Here is a 22730-nt window from a genome sequence, read left to right as displayed (position 1 = left end):
AAATAATCTTAGATGGCAACAAGAAGAGAAAAAATAGTGTTTAGGGCTAAAGATCATATTTTCCACTGTTCGGGCTATATAGTTTATTATGTGGTACCCATTCAGAGAGGATGTTGATAGCCCAGAGATTACCCAGAGGAAGACAAGCTGGTTGGTGATGAGTCTCAAGTTTGTATCATTTGAGAACTGGCTGTGAAGGAACTGGGGGTGTTTAGCCTGGAGAAGAGAAGAAGATGGTAGGGGAAATGGGAGAAGATGAAATAGCTATGTATTTAGAGGAAAGGAGATTAGAAACATTCTGTTTTGCAATGTGATAGCAAAAGTAGGCTTCAGATGATAGGATCATAGGTTTAGACCTATAAGCGGCTTTAAAAGTTGATAGGAGGAAAATTTCCTAATTAGAATAACCCAAAAGGGAAATGGGCTACTTAAGAAAATAAAATAGTACTCTCCTTGCTTGAAAGTTTTTTCCAACAAAAACTAAGCAAGCATTTATCAAGTGCCTATGTGCTAAGCTCACTGTTCTAGTCCCTCAGACAAAGAATGAAAAATAACCCTGTATTCAAAGAGCTTGCTTTGTATTTGGTAAAACTCTATATGTATAAATGTCTACACATGTATCTATAGAGGTATTGTATGTATGCACATATATCTCACTATACTCTCATATATACTATTATTAAAATATGTGCTTAAAATTAAAATGCAGAATCAACACAAAATTAATTCTGGAGAGAGCAGACTAGTAATGGAAGTCAAGCTAGGCTTTCTCTAGGACAGGTCCTTATGTGTGTGTGTGGAGGAAATGGAACCCTTTATGAGTAATGTTTTAAATACACAGAATCCATAGTTTAATAGTAAAGTAGACCAATTGTATTGATAATTCATAAAATTATAGTTTTAAAAAACAGAATCATAAGTCTCAGATTTAGAATCTCTGCTCTAGGAAGTTGGATTGAGCTTTTGAAGGATGCTCAGGATTCTAAGTAAGGATTGCATTTAAAATTTAGAGGAATTCCCATGGCACAGAGATAGGAGATGGAATATTGTGTTCTACAAACAATTAGGAAGTTAGACTGGAATCTAGAAGAAATAGAATATGTATAAACCTGGAAAGCTAGGTTGGAACCAAATTTTGAAGAATCCTTCAAAAGGAAGAGAGGAGTTTGTATTTTATCTTATGGGAGCCACCAAAGTCTCATTATCCTCTTTTGGTATATCTTTAAAAAAAGATTCTTTCTTGGATTCAAGTTCAAAAATATGACCTTTATCTTACTATTTTTATTTTTAAAATCAGCATGCATTCATATAACAGTTCAAATGAGAATAAATAATAGTTAGCATTTATATTTGTTTTAAGGTTTGCAAAGCACTTTACAAATAATATTGCATTTAAACCCTTAACAGTCTTAGGAGATAGATACTATTATTACCCCCTGTATTTTGGTGATGATGTGGAAAGTGAGACTGATCAAAGTTAAGTGACTTGTCTAGGAGTACACAGCTACAACTACCAAATGTTTAAGGCTAGATTTGAATTCAGGTCATTCTGACAAGTCTAGGGCTTTGTTCACAGAGCCACATAGGTACCTCATTGTTTAACCAATATGTTGTTTTTTAATATGATCAATTTATATTTAGATCCAATTATTTTATAATATAATTTTTAAAATTACATGACTCCCGTGAATTGACTGTTTTGGTACCAAAACTCCACCTAAGCACAGTAATATAAACAAATACTAAGTTCTTTTTACCAGTATTTTATAAGTTCTCAACAAAATCGTTTCATCATCGGTCTCAAGGTTCTTCCATGTGGCTGAGCATATTTCTTGCCTACTGACTTGATCCTCTGACAGTTAAATTTCCAGGTGTACATATGTTGTGTAGGTGTCATTTCAGCAAATTCAATGTTTTCGATCACACAGTATCTGGCTTTTTTGCGTATCCTTTAGCCAACTGTTTAGAAAACATACTATAGCAATAAGATGACTCCAACTCCAAATATAAATGATTAACAGAGCTAGTCTCCAGCCTTGTAAGTGCTTGGAAATTATATCCATTATAGATGGCACTTGTAGTTTCTTGTGTAACTTGCTCATCAGCATCACCGTAGAGTAGGCCACACCATTCTATCTTCTGATTCTCCAGTCTCCTTCATCAATCCTTTTTGCCTAATATATTTATATAGCCTAAGCTATAAATGTGATATTGATGCTATCTTCCAGATTCTAAGTACTATCCTACTTTTACTGAAGCTACTCAAGCCAATTTGTCTTATGACTTATTTTAACATTAAATGTTTAGGCAATCTCTCTAGAAATAGTTTGTTTACCATCAACACAATTCCTCTGAACTCAGTGTATCATTTGGACTTGTGTCCTCTATATAAACTAAGTGACTTGGGAGGAGGTAGGTAGGTAGGCTAGAAACATCCCAAATTGGGAAGAAGCAAGGAAACAATTAAGTTTCCTATAGTTGATCAAAGAGGGTAGATGTATAAATTATTAATAAAATTCTACTAGTTCGTTCTCTCTGAGACTATAAGTAACATCATTTAATGTTAAAGATGAGCCACTTCTTTTCTTTATGAAGCATGAATCAGATTTACTTCCAAATATCATGGACACTATTGAAATTTCATGGCTCTGGCCTTCAAGGAGACCATATCTATAGAAGATCTGTAGGTCTCTGACCTATATCTTGACAATAATTTAACATTTAATGAAATAAGGTGTTTAAGTTAACCGTTTTTTTAATTGACAAAAAAACTGATAATTGTAAAAAATGTTTTGACTAAAGTCACAACTATATTTTTGTTATTTGCAATGAACCATGTAACAGTTACATAAATATGTGATCTGAGACTAATCAGATCTGTTCATTGTATTATATGAAAAGAGATGATAGACTTGATATCCTATACCCTAATGAAACATAAAAGATAACCTAATCCACAAAACAGTAGTTTTTCATTCAAAACATATTCTTGGTCTATCAGTTTAGAGGCACTGTTGATTTTTTAACTTTTCTTTTTAGTAAGTTTAGTTTTGGCAAAACTAAAATTGTATATGCGATTTTATATGCATATACAAAGAAGAAAGGGGATTATATTAGAAATTGTGAGTTTTTGAGAAGTATTTTTCTAAAGAGATTAAAAAATTACATTAGATTTTTGAACATTGATAATGATTTTCAAAATTCAAGGATATATTTCTTTTTATTTAGTATTCTAGTCTTGTAAAGTACCATGGCATCAAATACTTAAAATTATTCAGCCTGTCAAAGAGCTTGATTTAAGAAATCATTCTTAATTGTAAATATGATTAGAAGGTTGCTCATCCAATAGAATAAATCTTACTCTTTTTAAAAATTTTTTTTTCCTCCTAGCTGCAATGAAGAGGTTACAAAGGGAAGATGTAAAGGTTCTCTTTTGTTTCTTAAAAAAAATTTTTTTTTAATGTGTATACTACATAATTTAATGTGAAGCACATAACTTCCTGAAATTTGCAGCTGAGGGATTTATGCGCAGTAACTTGGCTAGAAGACTTAAATTACTGGTGATTGCCACATTTTAAACCCAACTTTGATCTTTATTTTCCAAAATTAATAAGCTGTCTATACATCTCCTTTCTGTATTTCAGTACTTGAAAGATGTTCTGATTTAACCAATAGGGTTCTTTCCTTAACTGACACAAATGACAATTACTTGATGCCTTTATAAGTTACTTCAGATAGAAATTTCTAGGCTGATCTTTGGGGAACAGACTTTCATCACCAGGCTTGAAGTCAAAGCTTTTTTAGTTTAATGGTACTTCCTGGTTTACTGATACAAAATTTAATAAGTCAGAGTGGGTTTTATGTTAATTAAAACTTACTGTTGTTGTTTTTTTTTTTAATATAACTTTTTATTGACAGAACCCATGCCAGAGTAATTTTTTACAGCATTATCCCTTGCACTCACTTATGTTCCGATTTTTCCCCTCCCTTCCTCCACCCCCTCCCCCAGATGGCAAGCAGTCCTATATCTGTTAAATAGGTTACTGTTTATGCTTTAAGGTTTACAAAATACTCTCAATAATCCTGTGAGATTGACAGTGTATGTATGTATATATATTCTCACAGAGTTGTATACATGTGTATAGAGTCCTTTTTTTTTTTTTAATCTATGAGCCTCAGTTTCTACAGATATATGGGAAATATAAGTAAAATATAGAGATAGATATGGTAACAATCAACATATTTATTAAATGCTGTTGACTTCACATTGGAGTCCATTCAGCTCTGTGCAGTGCTTGGAATTGCAGAAAGTGGTGGTATGGAGAACAGGATTTTGGTTCTTACAAGACCTCAAAAAAGATTTCAGTTCTACTTCTGATCCTTAAACTACCCACATGGCTTTGAACAAGTCCTCCCTTCTCTGGGTCTCAGTTTCTTTTTTGGTATAATGAGGGGCTTAGTTTTAGATGATAGCTAAGACCTCATTTAGCTCTAAATCCAGCAATTTTATGTTACTAAAACCTAATCTAATTATCCCTGCAGGGCTGTGCTTGATACTTTGTAGCTGTCTTAAGTCTACTTGGCAGATAGGATGTTTGCAAAGGTTTTGTGATAAATGATAGATACAGCTTAGAAAGCCTTAGTGTGCTAGAAGGTACTGAGCCAACTTAATAGCTAGGCAAGGGGAAGACTTGATAAATATTCTGAAGTCAATCTCGTAAGAATGTGGTATTCATGGCAAAACACAGTAGCAGATCATTACCAGAAGAATTCAAAGAAAATGCTAAGTTAATCACTATATAGTGTCTGCTATTTGCTAGGTGCTACCCTTGGCTCTCCAGAGAACTAGAAGAGGAAAACCATTTCTCTAAAGCTTTTCTTTCTAACTTTGGGAAGTACAACATACATGCATGAAAGTGAAATGCTACTTGGTACATGGATATTTTCTTGCATGCACAATATCTACCTAATATTCTGAGGAGAAATAAGATTAAGTAATTAGAGTTACATGAAATTGATCTTGAAAAGCTTCTTAGAAGAGTTGAATTTTGATCAGAATCTCAAAGAAAGCACCACACTGTATTGAGAGGGATGCAATAATGTCTTCTAGCTAAGTGGCGTAGGTGAAGACTCAGCCATCAGATGAGCTGCCATCAATTTGAAGCCTAGAAGCAGGTGAACTTCATGGAGATCAAAGAACAAATGGTGATGGCTATAATGTCAGAGAGATGATACGTTCAAAGTGAAGAGATAGTTTTGAAGTCCAAAAATCAGAAGAGCAGTAATGAGGTTATAATGTAATACAATAGATTTCCAATATAATGTATGCTCCCTGATTGGACAATAGGTTGTTTTGCTTTGTCTATATATCCCCAATTCCTAAATATATAATTCACTTAATACACACATAATAAATGCTTATTGAATTGAGTCCTTTGGCCAACACTCTACATTAACCTATTTAACCAGTTCCAAACTATTGAATATACTGTTGTTTAGACCCCAGTTTCTGATACTCTGGTTTATGACCCCCAAATGGAGTCTCATAACTGAAAGTGGTGGTTGCAAAATTTTAATTTATTACTAGTACATGTTTGATATGTGTGCTTATTTTATTTACAACATACCCAGTATCATATAAAAATTTTCCTGGCAAAAAGGGTTTGTGAGTGGAAAAAATTTAAGAAGCCCTGATTTAAACTTTTCTTTCTATATTTTCAAGGATATAATATATCCTTATCAAATGTCTTTGAAATCCAGAAATATTATGTCACTATCACTGTCCCTTTTCCAACTGCTTATATAGAACTTAATCAAAAGAGAAAATCAATTTAGTGGCTTTTTAAATGAATCCTTCCTTTTAGCATTCACTTTTTATCTCTTTAAATGTTTGATTTTATTAATCTATTCTGTAATTTTTACAAGGAATAAATATTAGGTTTATAATTCCATATCTGCTTAAGTAGTTTAATGTGACCTTTTTGAAAATGTTATGTTATAGGTGATACCAAACAAACTCACTGGTTTATAATTTAATCTATAAATAAGGACCAAAATCAAGACAGATTAACCTATTCCGAATGAACAATTTCTTTAGACTTAAAAATAGAATTGTAAACAAGACCCTAATTCCTGTCACCCCTCCCTGTTGCAGACATCAACAGGTGTTCAGTCTAAATTTATCACAAATGTACAGTGCTAGCATGTTAAGACAAGTCCTTTAATTATCCCATATGCATACACTTAAAGTATAACCTAGAAATAGTATATTATTGTCACAAGAATACTTGATTTTGAAATTTGAGAATATAGGTTTGAATCCTAGCTCAGCTATACCACTATATGGTTTTGTGATGATAATCACCTAACATTTCCTTGCCTTAGTTTCCTCACCTGTAAGTTGTGTGAGTTAGGCTACATGATGGAAATAGTGTCTACTAGGTCAATTTCAATTGACTAGGTCGTGTAAATTTGACTTTCTGAGAGAATTCAATAAAATAGTGAAAAGGAAATGTGGGAACTATGCTCCAATTCACACAATTTTAGCTTTGTATCTTTGTTAGTTATATTTGCATCTTTTTCATTGAGATAGTAAATCTTAACAGTACTCACTTTTCCTATTTAGTGCAAATGAATTGCAAGATCTTATATATTTGAGTTAATTGTTTTAAAATCAAAGGAGAATCTTATGAACATAATAAGTCAGTCATTGTCTGATTATAACTCAAGCAAAGGGAATTTAAATAGAAATCCCATTACTGGCCAAAGTCAAACTATTTTATCATTCTGAGTCTGCTATTACGTTTTATTTTAAATTGATCATGAAAAATATAAATGAGAATAAATATAGACATTTTTCTTAACAGAACAAACCAAAAGAATACTTTATACAGAAAGGATTTGTTGGCTCTTGAATCACTTTTTTCTTCTTTTAAAGCCAGTATTCATTTGAAACTCATTTGTGTCCCAATAAAGCGTTTGATGATATAATCTTCATTTTCTTTTTGATTTCATCACATCTTTCTATTGTGGCAACTTGGAAACTGTAGGAATCTATTAGGAAGGATGAGATCTGCCTTTATAGCAGAAAATACATTGGAGCGAAAAACATGGGGTGTGAAGGAGAAAGAATTGTTTTTAGCAAAAATTTACTGCATCAGGTTAACTTTAAAAGTTACATAGCATGATAATTGTGGAAATATGTATAGAAAAGAATGTGCTAAATATGTTTAACATGTATTGGATTACTTGCTGTCTAAGGGCAGGGGTGGGGGAAAGGGAGAGAGAAAAAATTTGGAATACAAGGTTTTGCAAGAGTGAATGTTGAAAACTGCATATATTTTGAAAACAATTTTGAAAAAGAATGAAAAACAGTTTTTAAACTGAATTTAAAAAAGTTTGTAATGTAAAATTTTGACTTCAGTCCAATGAAAATATGATTTGAAACGAAATTTTGTCCCTCAGATAAAATGCTCAGGTTCTAAATTGCATTTTATTAAGTGCCTACTCTGTGCTAAACATATTTAGGAATACAAAAGACAAAGCAGTTGAAATGAGATTGTGTAATATAGCATAAAGCAGATATGTTTGCTTTGTAAATCTTAAAGTGTTAAATACCATTTATCTTAAATATTATCATCAATATTGTTACTAATTTCTGAAAACTAATACCCTCAGGGCATGTGTCTATGAACTAGCAAAATGAAGACAAGGTCAAAAGCAGTCCCTGCCTTCAAGAACTTGCCTTATCCTAGTGGTATGAGTAAGTGGATAAATAAATAAGTAGATAAATACATTTAAGTAGATAAGTAAATCAAATGTAATTCCAAGAGGGAGAGTAGTAATTGAAATGCTTCAAATGACTCACACTTAAGGGTTCAAGAAGTTGGGAAAAAATAATAACCTGTTTTCTGGATCAGAAAAATATCTTGATAGAAAGATATGTGAAAATAGCCCAATTTCTATATTATAGTTTCCCTACTTTCTGTTATTTATTTTATTTTCCCCAAGTAGCATGTGATACTGTCTTATGTTATAGAAAAGAGGTTTTATAAACTAAGTATAAAACCTCGAATTAAGTTCTGGAAACTTTTTTATTGGCTATTCTTGAACCAAGGCCGAGGCCTAAAAGACAATAATTAATTGACAGATGCAATAGAAGAATTAACTACTATTTGGCCACTACAAGGGTGTGGGGATCAAATTAAATAATGTATAAAGCACTTCACAAACCTTAAGCACTAAGTAAATGCTATCTATTGCTGCTATTATTTGAATTATATCAAGGAGTTTCTACTTAGTCCTTACCACTATCATATATACCTTCCTTGAGGCCCCCAGTCATCTTGACCTCTCTGACAAATCCCCTGTAAAATAAGAAATACCCCCTATCAGCAATAAAACTTTAAGCTCTTAACAACTGTATCTAGTACTTCCTTGAGCATTGTGCCAGGAATCAGGTATATGAGGTAATGATCACATCAGCCCCAAAGCCATCAAACGAGAGGTTATAGTGTACCACAAAGGTAGCCCAAGAATCTTAGTGCAGTTTTAAGCTATTAAAGCTTCTCAATAGCTATATTATATATAACTATGTTCTAATCATGTAATAATATATATTATAACTGTATATGATATATGATAGCTATATTAAAGCTTTTAAATAACAAATTAAATACAGAATTAATCAATAATAAAATCAAATAATGAATAAAAATATAAAAATAAATTATATAAATAAAAAGTTATTAATCATGAATACCGGGAAGAAAAAAAATACTTTTATCACCTACCACATGCCAGGCACTGTGCTAAGTCATTTATTTCTTACAAATTATGTCATTTGTTACTTAATCCTCACAACAATTCTTTGAGGGAAGTACTGTCTGTATCTCCATTTTATGTTGAGGAATCTAAAGCAAACATTCAATGACTTGCCACACATCTAGTAAGGATTTTAAAGTATATTAGAATTTAAGTCTTTCTAATTCCAAATAGAAAGTCTAGTTTTCCATCCATCTTTCAAATAATTCCCAATTACCTTCTCTCTCCTGACCCCTTTCTATATCCTTTTCCCTCTCAACCTCAGTGTCCAGATTTTTGGGAGGTTTTTAAATGCCTAACTTGTAAATTAAGTTTGCTCAAAATTGGTTATCAGAACCAAATCTATTATGAAATATAATATGGCCAAATACTCTAGATAAGGGTTCAGGAATGTCTGATTACAACCTTAAATCTCAAAGCATTTTAAATATATAATGGCCCTATGTTTACATCAAACGTAATTGCTTAAAGGGACTTAGACATCTGCTATCCACCACTCTAGAAAACTGGGCAGAATTCCCAGTGAGGTTGAAGTATTTGTAAGGGAACATCCTAGAGAGAAAGAGGCAATAAGAGATTCTGTTTTCTGTTTTTAGCTGGTTGCCATTTTTGGCAGTAGATTTTAAATCTGCCCTATTTTTTATGCATTTATCATTTTTAAAGGTTATTTTCTATATCACTCATAGGTAGAATAACCCAGACCTACCTTGATTATCTCATACATAATAATGAAGTAATAAGTATATCAGGTGTACCACCATTCTTACCAGGCTTGCCAAGATCCTAGCCTGAGCTCAGCAATACAAGGTGGAAGAATTATAGAAGCTAGAAGTGAGATTAGCTTGTTTCTGTAATAAGGTCCTGTAGTTGCTGTGTAAATGGATGTGTATTCAGAGACTCCACTCTACTCAATGTGTACTCAATTTTGTTCTTTCTGAATAAGATTTATATTCTTCTAGTCATTTACAAACTCAGATACTTCCCTTTTAAGTCTCAATGACATCTAGGAAATCTTAACTTTCTGGAGCTAGAATATCTCTTGTTCATCTTGTCTCTTGTACATTTTTGGTGCATTTGGATGCAGGGTTTTGAAAACTTGGGAGCAATAGGTTTTATTGCTGCATCATTTCTTGGGATTTTTTTTTTTTTTTTTTGGTTTCCTGTCATTCTTGTGAGTACCTATACTATTATTCCTATGTTGTAGTTTCTTTCTCTAAGATGTCTAGTTTTGTTGATATATTTGGGAAATTTTTCCTTTCCTTTTTTCTCAATTTAAACTGCTTTTTGAATAAACTTTCAAAAATCTAAGCAAATCTTTTATTCTTTTTCTGAGGATTCCTTTATTTTAGATATGCTATCTATGATCCTATCCTTCCTATATTTCAGGCTGTTATTCAAAAAAATCCAAATCCTGTTCTCAGATATCATTTCATATTATGAAACTCTTCATTTTCTTCCTCATTTCTCCAAATTGTCATTCTCTTGTAAAGCTCTTGCATTTCATTTAAAACAGTGCCCGTAAGGTTGTCATTTTCTTGTACAAGACTTCATAATGCTTTGCAATGTTTTCTGATTTCCTTCTGGCAGTATCATGTGTACCTGTATGAATCACCAGAAGGCAAGAGTAGTCAGTCATCAGGTTTGACATGCTTTCAGAGATTCTCACTCATGTGTTAGAGCCATACTCCAGGAAGACAGCTGACTTCAGTTGTCATTGACATCTAGGGTATGGACCTGGAATGCCCTGGATACTGGATAGCCATGCTATTCATTGTTGTCAAATTCACAAAAATCATGATTGAACTGTGGCTATATTGTTTTCCAAACTCTCTTCATATTCTTGTTACTTTCCCTTGCCTTTGAGAATTCTTTATGTAAAGTCATATTTATCGACTGGGTTTACATAAATTAAGAATTGTCAATAGATTCTGTATATATGCTTGCATACATAGGGATACCTTAGCAGAAACTGCCCTATTTTTGGCTTTTTACCCCTCAGTTTTAGCACAGTTACTGACTGAGGCATAGGAGATTATCATTTTGTTTCCTCTGCCTATTGCCTACTTGGCATATGACTATAACACAAAAAGGCTTAAGAGTCCTTGGTTTAGAAGTAGTGTCAGGGAGTAACTTGAAGTTTAACTAAACTTCAACATCAATCTCCCAAAAATTTGGATACTGAGGCCGAGATGGAAAAGGATATAAAAAGGGGTCAAGAGAAAGTAATTGGGAATTATTTGAAAGGTAGATTCAAAACTGCATTTTTTAACTGGAGTTAGAATAAATGCTTGTTTATATTTATTTCCATACTATGTAATGTCAGCTACTGTTCATTTTTTAGATTTGCAAAATTCTGTAACCACCAAGATAATGCATGACTTTCCCCAAAACATTAGAATGAAATTAGGAGAGTAAATCAGGAATGCAATTTCAATAAATATGAATCAAACACTATGGCAAGTTTTGTTACGTGCTGCAGATAGAAATACAAAGAATGAAATGATGATCACTGCTCATGAACTTCTTTTATTCAAATAGAGGCAACAGTAAGGACATAAGTATATACAGCATGAAGTTAATAAGTAATAAATGTATACAGAGAGTTAATTGCAAGATAGTTTCGGAAGGAGGGCAAGAATAAACTGTGATGTATTTCTGCAGCTAATTCAACAAACTGTTTGTTACTGATTTTAACTCCAGATTTTGTTCTTGCTATATGTTCATTTAGTTGCTATTTAGAGAAGTTAAGAAAATACAATATTTTGCATTATTTTAATTATAATTTCATTAACAGTGCTTAGTCTTTATTCAATAGTAAAAAACAAGTGTTCATTATTACTAAGCTTTTCTTTCACTGATTGTTTTATTTTGCCAAAGAGTAAAAAATCAGATTCTCAAAGGTATTTCAACCCGTTTTCCCCCATGTGTATAGTTCTAATTCAGAATTGCTTAAGATATTATTTAATAATAATGTTGAAAGAGAAGTGAAAGAGACCTTCTGATAATATGATGGATATTCTAAGTTCCTGCACTACTGGTTGATGTTGTTATATGATAAATTTCAGATCTTTAAAATACTTTGTCAGTTAAATATTTATCAAACAATTATTATGTGATCAAATAATGGTGTTATCTTTATTGACTAGGGTTAACATTGTGATATACATGGGGAAATTCTTGTCAGTGAAGGTCTTTCATCAGGTTCCTCAATATACAGGTTAATTTTTAAATTTTTTAAAGAACTAGAGTAGGCATAAAATCTGAATTATGGTTCCTACTTTGTTGTTAATTGACCATATGACTTCCTCTAAGTTCTTCACATCTGCCCAAGCAATCTGGATCCAATCATGTCATTCTTGTCCAAGAATGGTCATTGATTTTGGCTTCCAAGCTCCTTAGATTAGCATTTAAAGACATTATCAAACTATTTCTAGTTGATTTTTTCTAGTCTTACTTCATGTACTTTTTCACTTAATCACCTAACTATAAATTGTTTTCCTTTATGTTCTCTGTATTTGACATTGTCTCCCACCTCCATGCATTATATAGGCTTTCTTGCACTGTGCCTCTTTCTCTATTTCCTAGAATCCTTAGTTTTCCTTAAGGCTAACTTTTAATGCCATTCCCTCTACAAAGCCTTCTTGATCCCTCTAGTTAATTTTCTCTCCTTAAGATTGATTAAGATTATGGTTTATCTGTTGTAGGTTTTTTATGGGCAAAAGTATGATTTTTATTACTATTATTATTTTATTATGTATTATTTATTTAATTTATATTTATGTACAAATATATACATATATTTAATGTATATAACATTAGTATTATTTTATTATTGGTATTTTGTGTATCTTATCACTTATCATGGTACCTTGCCCATAGTAGATACTTATTAAGTCCTTACCAAAATGAATTTGGCTTTTCTTGGGTTTCAGCTTCTTCACCATTCCATTTATAGATAAAATGATTGGATTATATTTAAGCATATGTCACTTCTGTGTCTGTACTGCTATATCCATCTTTCCTTTTGTTCGCAGCATTATTAATTTGAGTAATCATCTGAATAGAGAGACAAAGACACATGTAATATGACTTTGGTAGCTGACATTGAGGGGGTGTGAGCTCTCTGGAGTCTAATTTCAGAGCTCCCTTTAAAGGTTCTGACATCTTAGAAATATGAGTTTCTGTTAGAACAATTCTCTCAGAAACATATTACTGATCTTCTTTGTTTTAAAGGCAGTACCTAAAATGACTACAAATTCTTGGCTGTTGGTTTCATTTGCCAACTGAGCTTTTTGTTTCTGGGCCATAAATATTTTGTCTATCATTGTATCTCTTGCCTAATCGTAAAGCTAATATTATTAAGGAAGTTGCTTCTCAATACAGTTTTGGATGTTTACTTTTAAGACAAATTTCTTGACTCCCTTTTGAGAGCTATATATTGATTAATATAAAGTGAACAAAAGGTTTCTACCTTTTGCAGAATCTCTAGCAATTTAAAGTAAGGTATCTTCCATTACATGCATAAATCATTCCTTATTTCTGGAGCAAAGCTAGCTGACTGGATAAGAAGAGCTTTTGATCTAAGGCTAGAAAACTAGTTCAGACACTCTTTAAAAGAAAGTTAGGAAGTCTTGATATTATTGTCTATTATAAAATAATGTGGAAAAATACAGCTCTAGCCATGTATGCAAACGGAGAAAGGAAAAAAGAAGTTATGGCACTGGCATTTTGACAATTAAGGGTGTTGCTTAAATATAGAGGAACTGGCATCTATAAAGAAGCTAAATTGGCACTTCGAAAATACATACTAGAAATATGTGGAAAACATAGTCATAGCACCTGTTTCTCCCTTTGGCTGCAAAAAGGCATATTGGAAGGTTTAATAAAGAATATTGAGAGAAAAATAAATGCTCCCATACTAGGGAGAGAATTGGAAAAGCTTGCTGTTTAGAGGATGAGGAAATAAAAAGGTTCATGGATGTATAGAGTTGTATATGCGTGTTTTAAATTGATGACCTGTTTTCATCCTTAAAAAGAAAGCATTTGCCCAATTTCAATTAAATACAGTATTGCATTATCTTGATGTGCAATGGAGAAATGTTCTTTATTACTGCTTGAAAAGGGTGCCAATTCCAAATAGATGTGTTCCGCCTCCATCCCACCCACTTCCTTCTAGACCCAACTGGATTTTTTCCCCTTATGTTTCATTACTTTCTTTTCTTTTATTGTAGGAATGAAAAAGCAGAAGGAAGGGGCGGGGAGGGAGGCGAGAGGAAAATTATTACAACTAAAGTCTTACAGTTCTCAGTGAGAGACAGCATCTAAAAGGGTGGCTGTTCTAATTGCTTATCTTCTATGCATATAATAATACCCAGTTCTGGGGGAATAATTTTTCATTCTGTGCAAGTATTTGAGCCTCAAGAAAGCAACTATTTGATTAGTGTTCCTGTGTGTTAAAGAGATGGATAATGATGAAAATGTTGCATTTTCTTTTTTTCTCTCCATCACAATATTCTGCATTATGATAGGTAGTTAAGTTCAAGTGGAATGTATTGTTAATTTGCTTGAAAAGTCATATCCCCTTTTGCCTTCCTCTGAAAAACCTTCTGATTACATTTTGAAAGTGGGAGGTAGGAGAGAAGAATGGTATAAAGGAGGGAGAGAAGAATGATTCTCTCCTGTGAGTCACCATGTTTGAGTACTGTGGGTGTAAAGACAAGATGCATCTGTATAGTCTAAGGCTGGTTTTCAGCATACCCCTACTGTGCCTTGTTGGGGCTAAGATAAAAAAGAAATAATCAGAAACAGTTGGAATAAAAATCTTAAAAGTGAAGTGACGTCACTGAGCTTCCAGAACACAATTAAACAGAAATCCATGTAATTTCACTGGAATATCAAATGGTTGAATAGGTGTGCTCCTACAGTATTTTGCGATAGATAGGAAAGAACTAAATAATTACAAGGATAGGCTTTCCTCAATAAAAGATACCAATTAAGGAAAATTCACCCAAATCAATGAAAATTCATTATTTTATTATTTGCTTGGATACAATTGGGGAGACAATTTAACAAGGAAAATATGATGGGGGGTGGAGGTTGGGGGCAGGTCCCCTAATCTGTCAACCTCTGTCTGCTCACTGGTTAAATAAAAATAATAGCATCTCCAAAAAGGGTTCAGATAAAATATGTATATTTTACATTATTATTGTTGTTATTGTTATTACTAGTATTATTATTAAAATTATTGTACATGTTATGTTCACTGATAGGTGGTAAGCTCTAGAGACAAAAAGATTCATTTTTGTCATATACCAGCACCTAATATAGTATTGGATCCTATTGACACTTAAATATTTGGTGTCTGATTATTTTGTTAGATCATATCAAATATACTTCAGGTTTGATTATCAGGTTTGATTATCTACCACAAAAAAATATGTAACTCATTATCTTGAAGAGTTGTTATATAGAAACATCTCATACTAGAAATCTTGGAAAAAGTACAGTTGGCACTACAGAAATACATTTGCAGTCAAGATTGTAAGACAGTGAGACACATTTATTCTTCAAATGCAGAGACTTTTTTCAATTTTTAAAAAATCCGTCCTCCTTACAATTACATGTCTTACACATAGTGCAAATTTAATAAATATTTGAATTAAATGGAGAGCTGAAAAATGCTGTCTCTCTCCCCCAAAAGTGCTCTTATTACAATAAAATATAGCCATGTTTAAATATAATTTGCTTTGTACTTATTTTGCATATTTTTATTTTAATAGTTATTTGATAATTATATGAGTAGAAGCAGGCTGGTAATGGATGTAGGTATTGGGAATATAAAAACAAAGAGTCCCTTCCCTCAAAGAACTTAAAATACTTCATTCTTTCTCTCCATTCTAGAGTGTAGGAATTTCTCACCAGATGAGAAGCAATCCCAACTATGCTTATAACTACTAACTTACCTTGCTACCTCTCATGGTACAATTGACAATATTTAATAGAATTAAATTCCTCATCCAAGACTTCAAGTTTTATAGAATGAATAATAGTCTCATTACTTGATGATATATTCCAAATTCTAGACAATGAGTTAATTTAGAACAATAGAAGCCATTTATGTGTCATTTAAAGTCTTTGCTATCCCCCTAGATATATACCAGCCAGTTCAGAAGATCATTATTTCCTTAAAAGACTTCAGTGGCTCATAACCCCCAGAACACATCTCTGATCACTATCACAATTACTTAAGCATCTTTATTAAGACTGCTTGACCTCACATATCTTGAGTGGAAGCTGTTTTTGTTCCATTTTAATATAGCCACATCTTGGATGTTGTGCTAAGGCATTGCTCAAAATCTGATATCTGACTCACCTTCCTTATCTTGAAACACAATTTCCTTCTCCCTCCCCCTTTTCTTAGTTTCCCTTATGACACCTGCAGAACTTATATGTCCTTTTAGAAACAGCTTCTCTCAGTGTGACTCCTTTCCTTTCCACTTTGCCAATTTCTTTTGCACAACTGTATGTTTGTGCATTCCATTTTTAGCCTCCTAAGTTTTTATATTCCAGATTGAGATACTGTCCAGCAAAGTACTGGTCCTTTACAGTAACGGTCTTGCCATCAGACTTGAATTTGTCTCTCAATGATATTATTTCTATTACCCTTTTCCTAATAAACTCCTGGTACAGTATCCATAGCCTTCTTTCTGGACTTTTTTTTTATTTAGAATACTAAATTTTTAGTTCCATCAAACATATACTCCCTCTTTTCCTCCTTTTCTCCCTTTCATTCCTTCCCCTGATCTCAGAGGGTATTCATTCTCATTCTGTAAAACCTGAACTATAATGTGTTCCATACTTCCTATGTCCCCTGGGTCTTTAATCTTAGAGTTAATATTTGTCTCTGGCTCTATTTATCTCTGCCTATGTCTCCTTACCTTCTCCCTCTTTCCTTATTCTCTTTCTCTTCCTCCTTCATTTCTTTCTCCTTTCTCCTTTTCATGCAATCTTTCCCTTTCATTTTCTAATGTTCTCAAGGCTTCCCTAGTATTACTGGTACTCCCAGCTGTTATTCAGTTTCTCTTTTTTTTACTGCCAGTTTTAAAAAATCACTTATCTGCACCCACAGCTTTTACTTTAATCCATCCATTCCCCTTTTGTCTCCTGAAATCCGGTTTCAGTTCCTACTCCCAATTAGAATTGCCCTCTCAGAGGTTGGCAGTGTCCTTTTGTTAGTATTCAGGCAGCCCAGCTTCATGAAGTAGCATATACTGCAAGTTGTCACTTCTTGAAAAATCTTTTTCTCTCATGGCAAAATATTTTCCTGATTTTCTTTTCTCTCTAAATATACAGATGACCACCAAATTGAGTCATTGTATCCTATTGAAATCATCAAGGAATTCTGTCCAATTACTGCCATCCCAAAGTAATTGGCACTACTTCTTGCACTTAATTTTAGCAGTCTTGTTTATCTAAACAATCCCAGTACTGCTTTCTTGAGCCTTATTTACTACATGAAAATGTGATTTGGTTCATCTTCTTGCTTGGAACTATGGATTCCATCCTAGTTCCCAATCTACCCCTTTATACCCAATCTATAATCCTCCATTTTCCCAAGTTTATTTCATAAGATTCCCCTTTAATAGCATTGTAGCCCAAATGGATTCTTAGCCATTCTGTCATCTCAACCTGAATTACCTTGCTTACATATCTGCATTATAGCCCAAGTGGATTCTTATTTCTCCCATGCCTGAAAAGTTCTCCTTCCTCATCTTGCCCTATTGAAGTGCTTTCTTTTCTCAAAACTGCTCAGATGTTCTTTCATCCTTTAATCCTTTCTCAATCCCCATCATTTCTCTCTTCAACTTTTCTCATAATACTTTTGCCTCTTATCCCATCCAACCTTGCATCATGCTTATTTTAGCACCTTCATTGTGTCTCCCTCTCCCTCCCCTGTTAGACTGGAATTGGGGGTTATACTACATCTCTATAATCCCAATTTCTACCACAGTCTTAATCACAAGTTTAATTCAGGAAATTATAGTCCTTTTAGTTGCTGCATTTAACATAAACATGAGAAAGAAGCATGTGTTTCTGAGTGTTGTTCGTTAAAAATATCATATATTCTGTTATTTCAGAGGTCTTGTAGGAGGCTTAGTCATTTCAAATCTCTTCAGTGTTGGTCACTCAGAACTTCCAAAACATACCATGTCCTTTGTTCAGATGATATAATTAAATTAATTAGTCTTTGTAGATCAAAACAAAAATCTAGATGATAGCATATTAGTGATATAAATGTAAAACAAATTTGCAATTTGAGACCACTGATCTAATCATCTGTAAAATGAGGGCATTGAATTGTTTGATCTTTTCCTTCCTGGCAGTTGTAAGTACTAAGTGTCTATAATACTTAATGTTCTTTTAATGATAATGGTGATAAAGTCAGACTTCAGTTCTGACATCAGACTTGCCACTGACTGTGTGAGACATTGGTCAAATCGATTAACCTCTCTCTGCTTTAGTTTCTTCATTTGTAATGTTCAAGTAATATTGCTTGTCACTTGCCAACCAGCAGTATTCCTTCTGCTAATTGACTGACTTGGCAGGGGTGTTGCAAGGATTAGCTGATCAATTATTTAAGAACTCTTTGAAATATTTAATAGATGATGTAAAAAAAATCTTTAAAAGAGTAAGACATCAGATAGCTCCATGAGTTTATCTACTAATTAGACTTTAAATAGATGATAAAAGCTTTCAAAGAAAAGTAAAAAATAATTCTTACAAGAAGAGTGAGAATTCTGGATTTAAAAAAATCACTCTAAGATAATAATTACATTTTACTATATAAGATAGATTCAAAGAATGTCAGTGCTATTAGAAACCTTGAGGATTAGCTAGTATATCCTTTTAATTTTGCAGATGAGGAAATGGATTGCCATGGTCATGCAGCAAATTAGTGGCAGAAATGGGAATATTAAATGGTATTGTTTGAATACTGCTAATATATTTGGTAAGTATCATTTTCAGAGAAGTGCAGAGATTGTCATGGGAATTAAATACAAAGTTATTGAGTTTTGTGACAATAATAATTATAATTGGCATGTATCCAAAAATCCAATTGGCTGCTGACCAAAAAGTTATTGCCATCTTAATTACAATCTTTTATTTTTTGGGGGAGGGAGGGAAGGGTACAGCCCCATGATTTCATTGATAAAAACATAAAAATTCTCTCCACTAAAGGAATTAGCTACCCTATTATAGTCATAGAAGTATTTATTCTCCTATATCTGTGACTTTGCATAGGCTACTCTTCATGACTGAAATGCACTTCCTCTTTACCTATTTTGTCTTAAGATTTTTATTTTCCTTCAAAATTCAACTCATATTCCACTTCTTTGCAAAGACTTTAACTATTTCCCCCTTAGTTGTTAGTTGTTTCTCCTTTTCGAGATTATCATATGTACATTTATCTGTGTTAATGTGGTATCTACTTTTTCTAATATAAACCAGGAATTTCTGGTCTGAATTTCATTTTATCTTTGTATAAGGCATATTGCTGGCTGCTAGACATATAAAATAGTTGCTTAGTAAATGCTTGGATTGTATGGGATAAATTAGATCTGAGGATCATATCTAATTCCAAGACCCTTTGATATTCTTATAGTGAAAGGAAAAAGTGGAATATCTTTAATGACCATCTTTCTCTTGTATATAAAGATTCTTTAAATATAGTGTAAAGAGTAATATATTCAAAATAAGAGACTTGAATTATGGTCCTGGCTCCACAGTTAACCACTAACAATGTTACACAGCTCTAGCAGTTAAGTCATTTTTTTGTTCCTTAAAAAAAGGAGGAGATTAGATGTTTTAAAAAAAAAAAAAGAACTGGACAAGATTATCTCTCAAGTCCTAAATAAAGTACTAGTTAAAACAATTTGTACTTTAAAGATGGAGTACATCTATGGAGACATCTGTAAGTTTAAGGGTACCTGAACAAAGTGTTGATGTGAGTAGAGTCAATGTGTCTTGTTATAGCTGGATATATTTCCTGAAATGAGGTTTGGAGTCCTTTGGGATGTGTTGGCTCTTGAGACAACATACTATGGTAAAAACATAACAAGACCTAGAGTTTTGAGTTCCATCTCTGACCTTTGGCAAAGCACTTCATCTCTCCAAAATTGTTTCCATAACAGTAAAATGTAAATAATGATTGCACCCATCCTCCCAGAAAAGCTACAATGATTACATGAAATTAAATGAATATGAAATATTCACTTATTAAATAAACATATAACTCCTTGCACAATAAAAAACTTATATAAATGGCATTTTATATATTTATATATAATTACAGTTGCTGTTTCATGGACCTCAGCTTACAATTGTAGAATTTTACCTCCTTTAAAAAGAGTGAATGAATTTGTCCTCAATTGTAAAGAGTGTAAAATTACAGAAAATAAGTAGGATTGAACAGAAGTGCATTGAGTCAGATCTTAAAAAAGATGGTGATCATTCATTATTGGTAGAAAGAGTAGAAGAAAATATGATGCACAGGGGAAGCAATATGCGCAAAGTTATGAATGGGGTTCAGTTAGCGAATAACAAGAGAAGATGGAGAACTATATACCTGTGCCAAATACAGGCACTTTTTAAAGGTTAAATATTTTTAAAATTTAGGTCGAGTTTGGGTAAAAATAAGCATATTGGTGGGTTTTTTTAATTAGGGAGGAAAGCATTTAATATGTTTTTGCAGAAAATCTCCCCACAAATAATTTTAAAGGAGACTCAAATTGTCATCTTAAGAATTTTATGGAAGCAGATTTACTTGAAGATTAACTGAGCTGTCAACATCTTTTTGCTAGGCAAAAGTTTTCTACTTGGTATATATCAGATTCTATGATGAGGGAAACACTGGATTACTACCAACGAGGCTAAAAAAAATTTATTCCTGCCTTTGTTGAAGATTGGGCTTAGATGATCACTACAATCCTCCTCAAATTTTAAATTTTATCATTCTTTTCTGGTTTCTGACTCAACAGGACATTTCCAATGAATACTTTAATAATCACACCTTTTGTATTTCCTACCACTTTCATTTTTTATCTATAAAATATTATACATATTTGGCATCCTTAAAAAAGAGTTATATTGAATTCTAGATCAATAAATATTGTGTCCCTAATAAGTGCAGGCAAGACCAAACAACATCCAAGGTGTAAATTATTCAAAGATTCTTCCTAAAATGAGAAAATAATTTATGTGACTTCATTAAATAAGGATTGAGGAGCAATATATTAGCAAATATCATAATGAGGTAGGAGAGTTCTTGTTGAAAAAAAAAAAACATAACCCTATTTCTTATTAGAAAAACTTGTAATGCAGCCTGGTTGCATTCTATCCATTCCTTCCAAGTACGTGTCTCATTTCATTTCTTTCCATTTTTGAAGCAAAGTTAGTCTGTCATCCAATCAGCATTTAGCATATGACCAGCTGTCACTACAGTAACTCAATTTAGAATGTTCATGGGCCTGAAGGTCTTGGAGACATCAATGCCAAAATACCCAACATGCTATATTTAGGAGACAAGTACAGGCTTCCTTTTTCCTAGTTTCCTTTGACAAGACTAATATATAAATGCTACTAATCCAAACTTAAGCTGTCCTTTAGGCTAATTAAAACTGGATAAGAATTATGAAGATGAGACAAAAAATTCCTCATAAAACAGAAGGTGACTCGTGAACAACATATTCTCAGGTTGGTTCATGGGACTTGGGAAAGAGGAGAATGTAATAGAATGAAAACAAAAGTTTAAGGACTTGTTGTTTTGGGGTCTTGGAGTTTTAAATGTATAATTTGGGAGAAATTGTATCTTATGAAAAATTGCATGCAAAATTATTTTTAAGTAGCAGGTTTTTTTTTTCCCTATCAGACTATAAATACTTATGTAATCTTTTCTCTCATTTTATACAAAAGAAATCTATTGCATTCTTTAATACACTTGAACTCTATTTCCATTTTGAAGTTTATCGGGGCTCCATTTTTCAGTTACATAATCAAACAGGTAAATTTGAGATATATGTATATATATGTCATATAGATTTATCTTCATTTGCTTACATGCATCCTTATTAAGTTCTTTATATGATACTGAAATCTGTCCATTGCTACTACTAAAATGCAACCTCTAAGTTTTCCTTTAGCTCAGTCTATTTATTTTACTCCTTTGGTTTCATTAAATATTTATTTTGAATTTATTGTTTGTGAATCCAACAGGAAATTAATCTCTTAAGGCTATTTTTATACCTACAAACTTGTAGTTCATCTTCCAAATACATAGTTGGAGCCACTCTTATGCCAGAATCTCTAGTGATTATACATTTGACTAGGAGAACTGGGACTTTTTTCTCTTTGACCAAAAATGAAATGGAATAGTTTGAAAAGTACTATTACCATGTATATAAAACCTACCGAAAACTTAGAAGACACTGAACAATTAATGCAATAATTTTAAGTTACTTCAGTGAGAGGAATGAGAAAGAAGTGATCACCCAGAGAATCAGTAAAATAAATGCTGTCCAATAATTGATATGTTTTGCCTGTGAGAGGAAGTAAAAAGAAAAATTACTTGCATGTTGTTCATAATAATAAAAATTTAGCTATGTCCATAGCTTAGCTCCTTTACAGTGAAACTCAATTATAAGAGATTCTACATTGCATAAAAGGCGTGTGTTGAGGGTTGGGGTGGTCTGTGTTCTGAAACCAAATATAAATATTTGGCTTAAATGTTCTGATTCATTTTTTTCCCTATTCACATGGATAATGCTAATTTATGTGGTATCAACCATTCTGTGTCACCCACCTAGCTCATTGCTCATATAGGCAAAGAAGTGAAAGTTATGTTTAGAATT

General features: G+C 32.6%; 1 protein-coding gene across 5 annotated transcripts in view; it reads left to right on the top strand.

The window, feature by feature from the left end:
- Positions 1–22730, top strand: part of PKIA (cAMP-dependent protein kinase inhibitor alpha) — a 71331-nt gene that overhangs the window by 37740 nt on the left and 10861 nt on the right. Inside the window, exon 1 of one of the 5 annotated variants that reach the window (XM_051970003.1) lies at positions 21393–21576. The exons of the other annotated variants lie outside the window; for them this stretch is intronic. The gene's annotated coding sequence lies outside the window, so the exon portion shown is untranslated. Of the gene's footprint in view, positions 1–21392; positions 21577–22730 lie in introns of those variants that run through there. 5 annotated transcript variants of the gene reach the window in all.

Source organism: Antechinus flavipes, chromosome 1, assembly GCF_016432865.1.
Source record: "Antechinus flavipes isolate AdamAnt ecotype Samford, QLD, Australia chromosome 1, AdamAnt_v2, whole genome shotgun sequence".
Taxonomy (NCBI): Eukaryota; Metazoa; Chordata; class Mammalia; order Dasyuromorphia; family Dasyuridae; genus Antechinus; species Antechinus flavipes.
The sequence above is the reverse complement of the archived record's forward strand: the minus strand, read 5'-3'. Positions and strand labels throughout refer to the sequence as shown.